Source organism: Rhamphochromis sp. 'chilingali' (genome assembly GCF_963969265.1).
Source record: "Rhamphochromis sp. 'chilingali' genome assembly, chromosome: 16".
Taxonomy (NCBI): domain Eukaryota; kingdom Metazoa; phylum Chordata; class Actinopteri; order Cichliformes; family Cichlidae; genus Rhamphochromis; species Rhamphochromis sp. 'chilingali'.
The window spans coordinates 25138429-25153556 of record NC_137943.1 but is presented as its reverse complement, the minus strand read 5'-3'; positions in this window follow the sequence as shown (position 1 = coordinate 25153556).

The following is a 15128-nucleotide window of genomic DNA, read 5'->3' as shown; positions in this document are numbered from 1 at the left end:
GACATAAATGACATGTAATTGTTGTTAAATTAAAATGATAGGATGATTTCATGGGGTATTATATGTTCATAAATGGTAAAATGAGCCATTTTAGTCCATTGGTTACTAGACAACATCTCGGTATCTAATACAGCTAAGAACCTTCAGGTGCATAAGATATACCTGTGTGTACAATCTGGCTAGTAAACTCCATGTGGTCAAGGAGTAGTTCAATGACCAAGAAACAAACAAGTGAACAGAGCATGATTTTGTGTATCGTAGTAAGATTGATGTGCCTCATGCAATTTCTGTCTGCGCTTTACAAAAAGAAAAAAAGTCTGCCCCCTTCTTAACCGTTCATCCACTTCTGGATGAACGGTTCTGAGAGTGTGGGAGTATGTCAGAATAGCCACACGGGCAAAAGAAGAACAAGCTCCATGCAGACAGGCCCTGGCCGCTTAATGGATTCAAACCCAGAACCTTGTTGATGGTAAAAGGTAGTACTTACCACACTGCCACTGTTGCTGCACAGAAACACACTGCTGACACTGCTAATTAAAAGGTTAGTACAAAACATGTTGCAGAAAACTTCCAGACCAATGGTGTCTTTTGTTTAGGTATATGTAAAATTGGAACTGCTTATAAACTGTCTACGGCACTCTTCACACAAGCAAGGTGTGGACTTTTAATATGATTCGCAGGCAAGCCTTTTGTCAGAGCTGTGCTTCTTTCCTTCTGTGAAACACCACCTATTATGATGCAGAATCCAATTACAGATGGCAGAGGCTTGTCAGGTGCAATGAGCTCTAGTGACCCCTGACCCTTCAGTCAATGTTTTCTAGCTTTCCCTTGCAGCTGATCACTGGTGCTGTCGAATTCTTCCACTGAACGGTTATGCAAAAATTTAAACAGCGATAGCGATGAGTTAATTAGTGATGGATGGAGTCAGTCATGACTGAGCTAGGTATCAAACTTACATTATGAAACAAGCACATGTTTTAAATGAAATGATGGTTCATATTGTGAATTTTACTTCTGATAAAGGTTTTAGTTTTTTTTATGTTGTTTTGATCCTGCTACAGTCACTTTAAGTAAATACAATTTTGCACGAGGCTGTTTGGGTTTAAAACTGATAAAATACAATTTGAGTGAACATTTTATAGCAATGAAAATTTGAGGATGTATTCAGTACATTTTTCAGCTTTCCTGGTAAATAATTTACAAAATGCTCTCATTATTTTTCTTTAAAAATAATTGTGGGTGAAATCGAGGAGATATGGTTGGATTTAGAGTTAGGGTTATGTTATTGCACATGATCCCAGTGTTGTGTTCACTTGCTTGTACTGGGTCCAGTTGTATTTGTTTCTTTACTTATGTCCAGACTTGTTACATTGTTTGCTGCCTTCTTGGCCACATGTGTCTTATACAAATAAAAGATTATTGATATTAGACCAAAACTCTTTTTGCAGTAGTTGTGTCTACTGACATTGCATCACAACATCTTCTGTGCCCCATGACTTATGAACATTTGAATTAAGAGTCAGTGTCAGCTGCATTAATTTTTTAAATTAAATAAATAATCACTCAAAGCACAATCATACAGAGTCTAGAGTCTCTGAATGGAATATAATATTGTTGAATAATAACTATGTGGTGAGGTGTGAGTACTAGAAATTTGGATCCATGCAAACGACAGGTAACAACAGACGCAAGCCTAACGAGGCTTTCAAACTTAGAGCCTGGCTTTTCATGTGAAATGAAAAGAGTGGATCTTAATATCCTTGCATACATGGCATTTCTGCTGCTCTCTACCTGCCAGCCTCTCTGAGGTAGGGCGAATATTACATGGCTCCTTTTTTAATGTTCTCTGCAAATCCTGGGGGGAAATTACCCAAGCCCGGTCACCGCCGTTTGTGACAGATGGAAAACCTTTCCAAAGGGATTATGATGCCCTAGACTTACTCTCATTCTCATTTCTTTTAAAGCCCAGGTATCAGGTATCTGTCAGGCGAGCTTGGGATTGCCTTGACAGAGGTTCTCATGTCTCAGCTCACCCCTCGTCAGAGAGCAGATGAAATTCCCCGTTATAACCCCTCTGTCTCTGCCATTCACAGCTGTCAGGCAACACAATGACATAATGGCAACATTTGAAATGCACCCTAATAGTGCCGTGTTGGACCTTGTTAACACTATCATCCAAGCCAAAGAAAAGGCTTTATAGCCCATCAGACGTGTGCCACATTCACAGTTGCCCCTTGAAATGGGATTAACTTTTAAGTACACATCTGAGGGAGACACTATGAGGAAGAATTGATGGACTGCTCCATTAAAGGAGATGTTGTTTGTTGAGATTTAAGGTACCTTGGGGAAAGTCACAGTGAGTGTGTATCCATGGTGTTGACAACATGTAAGAATGTGTGCCCATTGTTCTCTATTTGTAAGAATGTTCCCAGGTACATACTTAAGAGTATGCAAGTATTTATGATCTGCATTTGTTGTGGTTTCAATTGATTTTGATAATGTCAATATTATTTTTAAATAATAGTATAGTATATAAAAGTATTATTTATAAATGTTTATATATATATTACTGTGTAAAAGTCTGTGCAAATTAGTCAATCCCCATTTCTCTATATTTGCTATGAAAGTGGGAAAAAGGAGCAGCAATGTATTATTACTGCTGATTTAAATGCATTGCATGAGGCAAAAGCAGTGTTTGTACAATTCAAATAGACCTGAAAGTTAATATTTGACATGACCACCTTTTTTTCTTCAGAATAGCCTGAACTCTCTTGGGGTAGCTTTTCAGTAATTTATCAGTAGTCCTCCCAAAACACTTCCCCACACTTCTTGAAGGACATTCTGAAGCTCTTCTTTCATTGTTGGCTGCCTATTGTTCAGTTCTCTGTCAAGATGATCCAACACTGCCTCAATATAGTTGAGGTCCAGTCTCTGGGGAGCCCAGTCTATGATTGTGCTCCATTGTGTATTTTTCTACACTGATATGTTTTTAGTGCTTCAGTCCTAGTGTGTTTGGGATTATTGTCCTGATGAAAAATGATCAACCAGACACATTTTTTTAAATATGATTGTATGGTGAGTCAAAATCTGACCAAATTTTTCTGCGTTCATTTTCAGGCCACTGCCTGAAATGCAGCCCCAAATGAAGACAGATCTTCTGCCATGTTTTTAGAGATGTCTATAGCTATTGTACATGTGTCCTGACCTCCTTTGTACAATCTGAACACAAAGTTTGATGTTTCAATTCATCATTCCATAAGACGAAAGTTGCACAAGGTTTTCAGTCCAGTTCTTGTGTAATTTGGCATACCTCAACCTTTTCTGCGCATTTTCCTTCATTATCAATAGCTATTTGACAGCCACCAGACTATTTTTGATGAGGCCTCGGGAAAATATTCAGTTCAATTCAGTTCAGTCCAAATCAATTTTATTTATATAGCTTCAAATCAAAACAACAGCTCCCTCGAGGCATTTTATATTGTAAGGTAAAGACCCTACAATAATACAGACCAAACAAAGAAATAGTAGATGGATTAACTGAAGGGTCAGATGTATCTGTCAGGTCCTGTGTCAACTTTGCTTGATTTTTTTCCTATTTCATAATTACTTGAATTTCAAATACTGTTCATCTGCTGTATATAGCTTTAAGCCAGCAGCTTTTTCTTTAGACCTCAACTTGTCCGGCGTCCTCATTTTTAATAACACAGTGTACATCATGTTGAGTAAGTTTTCAGCAGCTAACTTTTTGGAAATTACATTTTTGATGCCAACAATGTAGTTTTATGTCTGTCAAGGTGTGTTATCTTTGGCATTTTTCACAGATTTGACAAAAGAAATTGGTACAATTATTTGTTTTGCCAAAAGAAATGATTTGAAATTGATTAACTGTCTGAGTTGTCTGTTATGTACAGACACAACACTGGCTCAGTGCCACAACAAACTAAATAACCTTTCCTCTAAAAAATGGTCAAGCAGAAAATATCAAAAGAAAATTTCTGAAATAACTTCAGAAAGCCTGGAGAAGTATTCCTCAAAATCAGAAAGCCATGCTCCTTGGGGGCAAAATAATGAAATAAGGGGTGACTATACTTTTGCACAGTACTGTTTACTAAATATTGCATATATGTTATTTATCAGTCTCGGTAGGCGGGGATCAGCCAACCGAGGCCTCCGCTCCTAGCCGCTTGGCACACATTGCACCCGATCCCTACGGCACCTCCTTTGGGTGGTGGGCCTGCAGGACGATGGGCCCATGTCCCTTTTTCGGGCTGTGCCCGGCCAGGCCCCATAGAGTAAGGCCCAGCCACCAGACGCTCGCCCTCGGGCACCCTCCCCAGGCTTGGCTCTAGGGTCTAGGGCCCCGGTAACCTTATCCTGGGCAGTGTGAACTGTCCAGGCAAAGAGCCCCAGTACAACATATCCCCTGGAATCCCTGGGACACACAATTCCCTGCACCACAATAAGATAGCGATTTGCGAAGGGGAACATTAACAACAATTATCAGCAACAATCAAAATTATGCAGTTTATGTTTAATTTATGTTTTTCCATGTGGACTTGTTATTAAAAGATAGTCAGTGGAAGTTATCTTTCTTACTATGTGTTTTTGTTATGTTTTATTATGTTTGTATCCTGTTTTAACAGCATTGGTATTAAAGGTTTTTTAACTTTCTGTTTTATTGTATTGTGATTATTCCTAGTTTTTACTTATATAGCTATATAGGGCTTTGTGACTTTGAAAAATTTTCTGTACAGTGTAAAATATATAGATAATTTTACTTGTCCATCCCAAGTGGAATTACTTTCTTATTTGTGTATTACTAGTACCTCATTTATCCATGTTCCTGTCACACACTATGCTGAAAATACTCATGAAAGGTCCCAAAGGTTGCTTTTTGAGTGACATTCAGAATATTTAAAGAAGCAAGACTAAGAGTCTACCGTTCTTCTATAGCAAGTCAAGCTGTACAACTTTAACAATACTAACAAGTTGCTGTTTAGCAATATTTATTGTGATACCATGTCCACATCTACTAATTGCTGTAGCTCTAAACACAAATTAGAAGTCTACACACTGAACAGAAACATTTTAATGACAGTCTATCCAATAGATGTTTAGGCATTTTGGTCAAAACTTTATGTTAGCCCCAAATAAAAAGTCAAAGAACAACCAGAGTCATTAGGACTTCTCTAGACAGCATGAATATTTGCCTAATTAAAAGTAAAAACCAAAGGCTACAGAGACAGTTTTAAAAAGCAAAAATATAAGGTTGTTGAGTTGAGGAATTGTTTGGAAACCCACCAGCCAAAACTTCAGTTTAACGCCTCTGGACAATCACTAAAACCCAATGTCAATTGAGTACAGGCATTCCATGTTTAAACTGCAGTATGCAAAAAATAAATGACACATTTAACAGTATGAACATCGGACACACTTGATTTTTTTTATTTTTTTTATTTCAGGCTGCATTTGCTGTTATTGTTAATACTTTCTCTTTGTCCAATAAGATATTCCCACTGGTCACTAAGCACTTATTCCAGACCAGCCACACTATTAAAATTAAATAAAACCTCAGAAGAAACTAATTTCCATTTGCTTTAACTGAGAGTGGAGACTGTATTCTATGCATTGTCTACAGGTTCACCATCAGCATGGATATAGTTCTTTTCATCTTTGATATTAATTTAAATTCCATTGTCTGTTTCAATTGCAAATTTTTTCAGGTCCATAATTTCCACTCTCCTCATTAATGCTCAAAAAGCATAAAGAAGAATATGTAAGGAACTGGTTAAATAACCCATTAAGAAAAAAATAATTACTTAATGCACAGAACACAGTTTGTAAGGCTGTTGTTGAACTGCATAAGTAATGCATGCTTTTGTTTGAAGTGAATCAAAGACTCATCACCCTAGGGGTGATAGAGTCAAAATTAAAGAACGCTTTCAAATATTGGGAAATAAACTCACTTGTCAAGAGTGATGACTACTGTGGTATGCTAGGTATTCAAGCACTGTGCTTTTGGGTTCAGACATAGATGGAGCCCTGCGCACCTTCCTAATATTCATACCATCTCCTCCCAGCCACTAACAGCCACTAACAGCTCATTACTACCTTTTACAATTCTTCATAATTATTAAGAAAAATATACTGAGATTAGCAGCATTTTTAGTTCTGCAATAAGTAACCTGGTGTAAGGTTAAAGGGATAGTTCAGCATTTTAAAACTGTAAATCTTAATAGTAGTCCTGCCAGTTATTTGAAAAGAAGCTTCTCTTTGTCTTTGTCTTTCTTTATAGAATGAAACTGGTTCAAGCTTAACTTAATTTAGCTCAACTTAGCCTAAAGACTATAAATAGGTGGAAACCTCTATGCTACGCCCATATTTTATTAAGCCGTGCAAAGACAATATATAAGTGTGAATATTCTTAAATGTGACTATACATATTTAAATACATTTCCAGTAACTGGAGTGGATTCTGCTCCTTGTCAGTTATAGAGAAGCACAAACCAACCCTGTAACCAAGGCAGTCCACTACACATTTCTCTTGATGACTGCTCAGTAATGATTTAATATTATGCCCACGGACTGCAAGAGCAAATATCCACTGTGCATTAAATGAGGGATTTCAATTTGAAACACAAGGGTGTTTGTGTTAACATCGTGATTCAGTTAACCAGAACGCATCAGGTTTCGGAGTTCATCTCTCCTACGCTGATGTAGTCCAGGATCCATGTGTGAGACTTTCTTTCCAAGCTCCTTAGACGACTTTCTTGTGGTCAATCCAGGCGGTGTGCAGGTCAGTCTGGGGGGCTGGGGCTATCCTAGCTACAATAGGGTGTCCGGCGAGGTATACACCCTGGACATGTTGACAATCTGATGAAGGACTAACATAGAGAGACAAACAACTATTCACTCTCACATTCACACCTACGGGCAATTTAGAAGCACCAGTTAACCTAACCCCACTAACTGCATGTCTTTAGACTGTGGGAGGAGGCCAGAGAGAGAATGTGGAGAACATGCAAACTCCACACAGAAAGGCCCCGGCCAGATGGTGGATTTGAACTCAGGCAACAGTGCTACATATATATGTTAAAAGATATAAACAAAGATCCATAACTATATTAGGAAGATGGCCACGATCAACCAAGTGCTTAGTGAATACTTCAGGCAGCAGAAACCTGAGAAAGAAGATAAAGCAAGAAGAGGAACCACCATGGTAGGACAGGCCCCCGCAAGGCAAGTGCCATTGGCAGATAGGATTTCTTTATGTCAGCAGCTTCTTCTATCAACGGCTGGACATAACTGGGCTGAAAGTCAGCACCGAGACACTATTCATTCTGTAAATTTTAGCTTTCTTTTTGTAAGAAGGCTCCAGTCAGGTGGTAATTCAACATTGGCTTCCTTCTTTCTTTCTTTTATTTTGCTGAGTTGCCAAATGCGTTGCCACTTGTAGTAAAAGTGAATGTTTATATTACATAAAATGTCAGAATCCTCAACAAAACTAGAATTTTGTTTAATTATAGGCATGACAAATTAAAATTTCTGAACTATTTTAAAACAGCACCTGCTCAGAAATACTCTACTCTACATACTCTTACTTTGGTGTACTGACATATGACGGATTTTGCCAAAACCAAACATGGCCTGGAGCAGAGAGACCTGGGTGTCCAGGTGGAGTGGCATAGGAAAACAGATGAGCAGGAAAGGTTGAATAAATAGTCGGAGAGCATGGCAGACAAGAACAGTTGCACTGGAGCTAGGAGACAGGAGAGAGACCTAAAGAGGTCACCAACTGAGGTGAATCCCCTCTGTAAGCTGGGCAGGATTCTGAACTGACTCTTGAGCAGAAGCTGAAAAAGACCAAGGCCAGCCAAGGGCCTGGAAGCATTAGAGGCCAGGGAACTGCAGTGGCTGCAGGACCTCCAAAGCACTAGGGAACAGTGACCCTGGCACGCTGGGCAGCTGTGGGTACAATGAACATAAATAGCTAAGAGAGGGGCAACATAGACTGTCAAAAATCTGGTTAAAAGTTATGGTCGTTTCATTCTATTAATATAACACAGGGGAAAAGACCCAAATGCATGACCGTGAAGCATAATTAATAATGAGAAAGTAAGTCTTCAGTGTCTAAAACAAAAAAGCAAGAAATATTTAGCTCAATGAGCTACTTAAAACAAAACAGAATTCCAGCGTGAGTAGACACAACTCATACATTCAGGGCTGAACTGTTGTGTATGAGACAGACGGTCACAGAGGATGAAAAAACATAGCAAAAGCACCAGATATGCTGAAGAAGCTCAAAATAAAGCAAAGGGAGGACAGGGAAGCTAACACTGAGAGAAAACAATAGATGATAGACAATGACAAAGAGATACAGGAGGCACTGCAAAAATGTGAATAATTACTAATCGCTTAGAAATACAAGAAAACATGTCAGATAAATGAAAACAGGGAACAAATCTCAAACATAGCCAGGAAAGCTAGACTAAGAAATTATCTAATTGAAATATAAAATGATCAAGTTTATGCGACGAGTCCATCAAATGCTCTGACATCTCAAAATTAAGTCTTTTAACTGCCAAACAGGGGGAGGGGGTGGACTAGGGAGGGTAATCTTTGGAGACAGGGTTGTAATTTTTCTAAGTGAGTCATCAAAGATAGCCATTTAATCCCACATCTGTCCCAGACAGGAACAGAGAACTCTTTTGATCAGGAAATGAGGCCAGCACTGGGCCTCCAGAAAAATACCTAAATTCCATTTGGGGGATTGAAGTCAATTCAAGGGATGAAAAGATCAACAAACCATCGATTTGTTACATGCAATGTGCATGTCATCTAATTAAGTAAAATGTACACAAATTAGACTACTGCTGTTTCGCGGTTCTTCTTACCCACATATTTTAGATAAAATGAATGACCTGTCAGCTTGCTTTTAAACTCTGTGGATACAAGGGATTCATTAGAGAGCAAAATATGTTATTTATTCTTCTATAACAGTCTATACATGCTGTAAAGGATGTAAATACATGTGTAATAATACACACTGTTGGATGTTTATGTTTTTAGCATTATTGTAAATGTGCTTTATATCTTTCACTGTTATGCAATCACCACTCTCTTACACATAGAAATATTACAGCTTCAACTGCTGGCCTCTATTATTGAACAGAAAGAGGAAAAATATTGCAGGTGGTTGGCATTTAATATTTAAGAGGTTTTGCTGGATTCAAGCACCTGACTCGCATGCTGAAGAAAAACTGAGGATTTCTCTGCAGACCTGGCCTGCAGACCCTGTGGCCTCCACACTGCCCTCTATCCCACAACACCCCCTACCCACTCTCAAGCCATCCCTGTCTTGGACACAAAGCCTGGTCTGCACCCAAACACTTCGCCTTCATGCCTTATTCATTTTCCATAACATGAACATCGCAAGTAAGTCTCTGTCTGTCAGCCTCTCTCTGGATTCTTGGATTAATGTAAATCCCAGCAAACAAAGAAGATTCAGTAGTGGGTGATAAAGAATAGCTGCTATTTGCATCGTAATGTGAATTTATTAGATCGGTCTATATCCTGGAGATGGCTGCCTATTTCAGCAGTGATGTGGTGTTTTGTTGTTTTTGTGGAAAATGATGCTTCCTCCGGATGAGGGGTGGAGATAGAAGTGTCCTTGTTCATCTGGGGAAATGTTTATCATGATTCCCACACATTTCTTTCTCTTCTGACAAATCAGCTGCAACACTTTTTACACCAACATTTGAAGTAGATATCCCAAGCGACCTCCTTTGGGACTTCCAATTCTGAAGACTCTTGTTTGTGTCCTCTCCGAGGCTCTCAGCAGGGAAGGATGCAATGTTCTATGTTTAAAATGAAAAGAGGTGTCATGAGGTGTCACTAAATGCAGCGGGACTGTTTGATTGCTTCACTCGGCTATGAGGAGCTGTTCTCGTGTCTGTTTGGTGCCTATCACTTGCTGCTGGTTTGCCTCATCATAAATAATGCAGTCTTCATCCTGCCCACCCAACAAACACCTAAATGAAGGCAGCCTGCATTGCAGATTCTCAGAATGGGAAAGGTTACTTCAAGGAGTACAGCAAAGCCGAACGAGAAAACAACAGGAAATGTTTGACGAGGATGCCTCTGTTTGAGGGCGCTGTTTACAAATATGTGTATTCTTGTTGGAATGATATGTGTGTGCTGGTGTCAGCGTACTCGTCTGCATATGTATCTATCTTGTGTGGATGGAATAAATAAAAGTAGCAACATATAAGGGGTAGTATAGAGAGAGAACAGAGAACACTATGGGCAAATTCATAAGCCTGCAAAATACAGTAGCTCTATTTCCCAAAATATCGTGTTTTGGGGGAAAATGAGATTGGCAGAAAAAAAATATGTGATGACAGTTATCTCCAACATAAAAGTATGCTCACGCAATGCTCCAGAAAACTTGTGGCTGAGACATTCCAACAATTGGAAATCTGCTCCCCCTCTACTTTTAATCACCTGAGTTTCTGATGAAATACTGAGCTGGAGGCATGTCAGTATCTGTTAATACTGGGAGCAAGACAAACCAGTTGTTGTCATTCTCCACTATATGTGTGAATGGGGATGAATGCATTAACAGATGATCTTATAAACCTGGTCTAACCTCAGACTAACCTGGATTTGGTCTGGAAACTAACTTTTTCCAGAGTCCATCCCTGAGATTACAGACGCCACGCTGGGTAATTTGTGACTATTACATAAGGTGCAGTCGATAATGAATCTTTTTTATAACAACTATTTAGAAATAATAATATCTTGCCGTGTTTGGTGGCAAGAGACAAGCAAGTTAATAGTCTCTGAAACAGCAGTAAGCCAATTTCTGCACTATTCTAATTCGAAAGTGAAATGTGTGTAGTTTGGAGGAGCTAGTGGGAGCAGGTTTGTTATTCCTTCTGCTGGCTGGAGTTTTTGAAGATGTGATCTCTGCTCTCCTGATAGTAAAGAAGCTCATGCAACTGAGTTCAGTTTACGAGCAGCTAGAGTCAATAAAAAGTAGATTACGCATGGATTGGTGACTACTTAGTTCAGCATTTGCATATCGCATATGCACACAGAAATCAAGACAGTGGACTCCTTTTTTTTTTTTCTTTCTTTTTTTTAAACATTCCCATAATCTGGGAATCAATATTCTGAAACCACACAGACACCAGAAGCAGTTTTTATGTGAAAATATGTTACCCTCAATCAAAAATAGATTAGGTAGAGGTCACGGACTACCTTGTTGGCTGCCAATGGTCCATGTTGAAAATAATGAACCGCTGAAAACATGACAGACGCAAATAGCATGATATATGGGAGTAACAGACTGTGCAGGCTTAATTGATAGTCAGGTGATAAATAAGGCAGAACACAAGAAAACTCCTATCAATTAATAGCATTTGCAAGAAAACATGCCCATGACAATGCTTGTAAAACAGGGGGAAGCATTTGACTGTGAACAAGGATTAATGAATGACTGATCAGAACTTTAATTAATGACTGTTAAAACAGTGGTCTGTCCTAAAGTGTTTTAACATGTGCCTAGCATCAGCTGGTTAAACTCAGTTTTGTCTCCAGAGTACCTCGACAAGCTATATTCAGAACTCTTGTTCTTTGTAATACAATCCAGTTTATAGATAATTGATTCTGGGATATAGTCCAACTAAGTCAGCCTTCTGGGAAGTATGTTAGTGGTCACCCAACTACTGAAAAGCTTCTAGACATCCATACCGAGCCAAGAAACAGCATCCCACCCTGAATCTAATGATTTTCTTTTTTATTCTTCCTGAAAAATTCAGGGAATTTAATAAACTTTACAATGTATAAGTGACACAGCAGTTTCTCTGGATTCTGGCATTAAACCTCACCAAATGTCATGCTGGCAAAGATAAAGCCAAACAGCAATTACGACCCAGCAAATAGGGTTACCAAAAATCTATTTAAAGTCTGTTTTAGAATCTGAAATTGTGAGTCACTGTGCTGTGGAATAGACTGTTAGCATTATGATCCACCAGAACTCTTGGAAGAAAACCTCAGCTTTCCTCTGCGCCACATAAAAAGTCAAAACCTTGTCAAGACACAGCAAAAGAACCTCAGGGAATACGGGACTTTTTGGCATGCCATACCTAATAAATGTCAAGAGGCTCACATGGGTTTGTGGACATGTGAATCCGATCTTAGAGCTATCAGAATCAATGCTTTTGTTTAAAAAAAAAAACAAAAACATGAAAGGCTCCTTCAGTCTATTACCAAGTCGAATGTTCTTTTTCACCTCCAAACCTTGAAGTGTTTTTATTTTCAGGCTTGTCCACTCACTTTCAGGCTTGTTTTGTGAAACCTCAAGCACTTTGATTCTATCATTGTGAATACAATTTTTTTCAAGGTCATCTTTTCATGAAAATTTGAATAAGCCCATGGCAAGTATGAGCTATCTGCCGCGCATAAAGCCACAATTGAATACTCAATAGCATCATCTCATCTGTCTACTGAAGTAAAAGGGCAGGAAATAATCAGAACGTGTCAATTGGCCTATCGTTCAGATGGGAATCGTTCACAGTTATCACCTCATTAGAGGTTTTAAATTTTAGCCGTCGTCCTAAAAGAAAGCCTTTACCTCCTCTCAACTATTAATGAGCGCGCTTGATGAACTGATTTGTTGTTACGGTTAAAATTGACTTATGCTATCCATCATGTTGTAAAATGTAGAACAGCTCCCAGAGAGTTTGGCTTTTTGCCAGCAGCTCCCAAACCAAGTGATGCTGGGTTCCAGCTGCTTATGAGCCCTGGTTTTGGGGCCAGATCATAGCTGGCAAACAGTTTAGGTGTACTACCCAGTACCCACTCAACACAATATATTAATATATTTATTTATAGTGATGTTTACAATGATGAGCCATTCCTATATGTAATGTAAGGTGCTTCTTGCGTTTTACACAAGACTATAGGAAACTACTGGGTTTATTCATAATGTGGTTTAAGCTCTGAGAAAGATTTCCACTACTACTGTTAGCCTGACAATCAGTGAGTATCTCTGCTTCTTTTCACTTGTTTAGTCTGACATCGTCTTTAGGTTTCTGTTTTTCAGGCATAGAGAACAATCCATAGTGGGGAACAAGAGACGGCAAGAGACGACGCTCACTCAAGCATATCCATGAATTGTTCAGGCAATAATTAGCATGATTCACCATGCAAGTCTTGCTGAGAAATTCCGATAAATTAAACTTTAATACAAAAAACTTTCAAATCATAAATCTAATGAGATTTTGAAATTGCTGGCATTAAAGGAGAAGCGCCTTCATTAATTTTGTGCTCAACAACAACAACAATAACTCGTCTGGCTAGGCTGCGAGTCCTTTACAAGGTGCGAGGCTCCACGAGGCCACCAGATTCAAACCCAGGACCTTAATGCTGTGAGGCAACAGCACTAATTAGTGTACCAATACTCTACCCAATTCCTGCTCAGTGGTGGGTCTGCTCTAATGAAAGGTGCAGACAGCATATAGATTTATTTGTTGTTGGCAGTTCTGTTGTGTTGACACTTTTTTTTGTGCACTGGTAAATAAAAGAAATAAAGATTTTAAGATAGTGATGTAATCCACTAACTTTCATCTGTAACATCTCACCAAAGAAGTAAATAAGGATGTTTACAAACTTAAGTGTCTCAAATGAGCAATACTCTTGCCTGAACACACATGTACTCAAACAAACAAACACATGCACACAAGGACACACTGCAAGTGCTTGAACCAATTCCAAAGAGTGTTTCCTGCTTCTCCCAGCTCCTTCCTTACCCTGATCACTTCCTGTTCTAAGCTGCACCGCAGTGGCTTTGGCATACTCTCCAGAACAGTGTCACATATTCCTTCTACACAGACACTTTTAAGTGTGGTAACAACCCACTCAAATTCACAACTATGTCTTGCCGGGTGAAAAGCTATACTGTCACATGCCAACACAGGGTTGCTCAGCTCATCATTTCAGAGGTGACGTTTCACTTCAATTGTGAGTAAGCTTCTAGTGATGCAATCAGCACGTGTAAACAGTTATAAGAACCTCTTCACCTAAATTCTGCAATAGCTGAGTGATGTTTGTCAGAGCATGTGAATTTTACTTTAATTATAGCCGGCAGGCCTCTGAGATCTTTATGTAAATCACCAATACCTGAAAAAAACAGCTTTTGGGTTAACTTTCACAGGGACTTGGGAAGTTATCTAATATTTATACCCCCTCTAATTGCATGCCATAATTACAACCTTGGCCTTAAGAAAGGTTTCTGAATAAATTGAATTAATTTGGCAGCCATAAGTTGTGCCTGCATGCTGATTCACTTTGCCCCACCTCTAGAGAGAAATAAGATTAAATACACCAATAATACATTTAAATAGGATAGAAATGTGTCATTAGGAAAAAAGAAGGAAATCTTAAGCTAGGCAGAACAAAGAAAATGTTTGGAATTTGGAAAAGTTGCAGCTCACCAAAAACATCTTATCTATCTCATCTCTGCAGGTCCAAATGTTTCCTTATCATCTCTGCATGTCAGCCTCTCCTTCTTTTCCTCTTCCTCTTGACTGCTCACACACACTCTAAGTACGAGGCTGCTGATCCTGCTGTCCCACTGTGGTCTTCCAACATGCAGTGGGGTCACAGATGATTAAAGCAGTGGCAGGTGGACTCCACTTTGAAACTATCAATAGACCCCCGGGAACTGAATCAAACAGCAAGCGCTCCATCTCTGTCAGCCTAGGTTCTTGGTGGCACCAAGGGAAAGGGTGTGCAGAGGGTGAGAGGGCAGACTCCACCTCTGTATCCTCGTCAAACACTGTAGCACTCTGCTGAAAAACTGTGGAGCTGCTATGGTGGAATTCTAACTCTCTGATGTGATTTCAAGGAGGCTTTGTCTATTCACTGAGCTGACCCTGGAGCCTTTGACCAGGGGGGGCTGAGGCTGGGGTTTGCAAGAGTAGCAGTCTGCATTTTTTTTATATAGATCAACTTGAATAGCAGTCTGCCTAGATTAAAGGTCCCAGTACTTCACCGACATTGTGCAATCAGAAATTACAACTATATCAAATTCACATGGTCAGTCTATCTACCTACCTATCTAT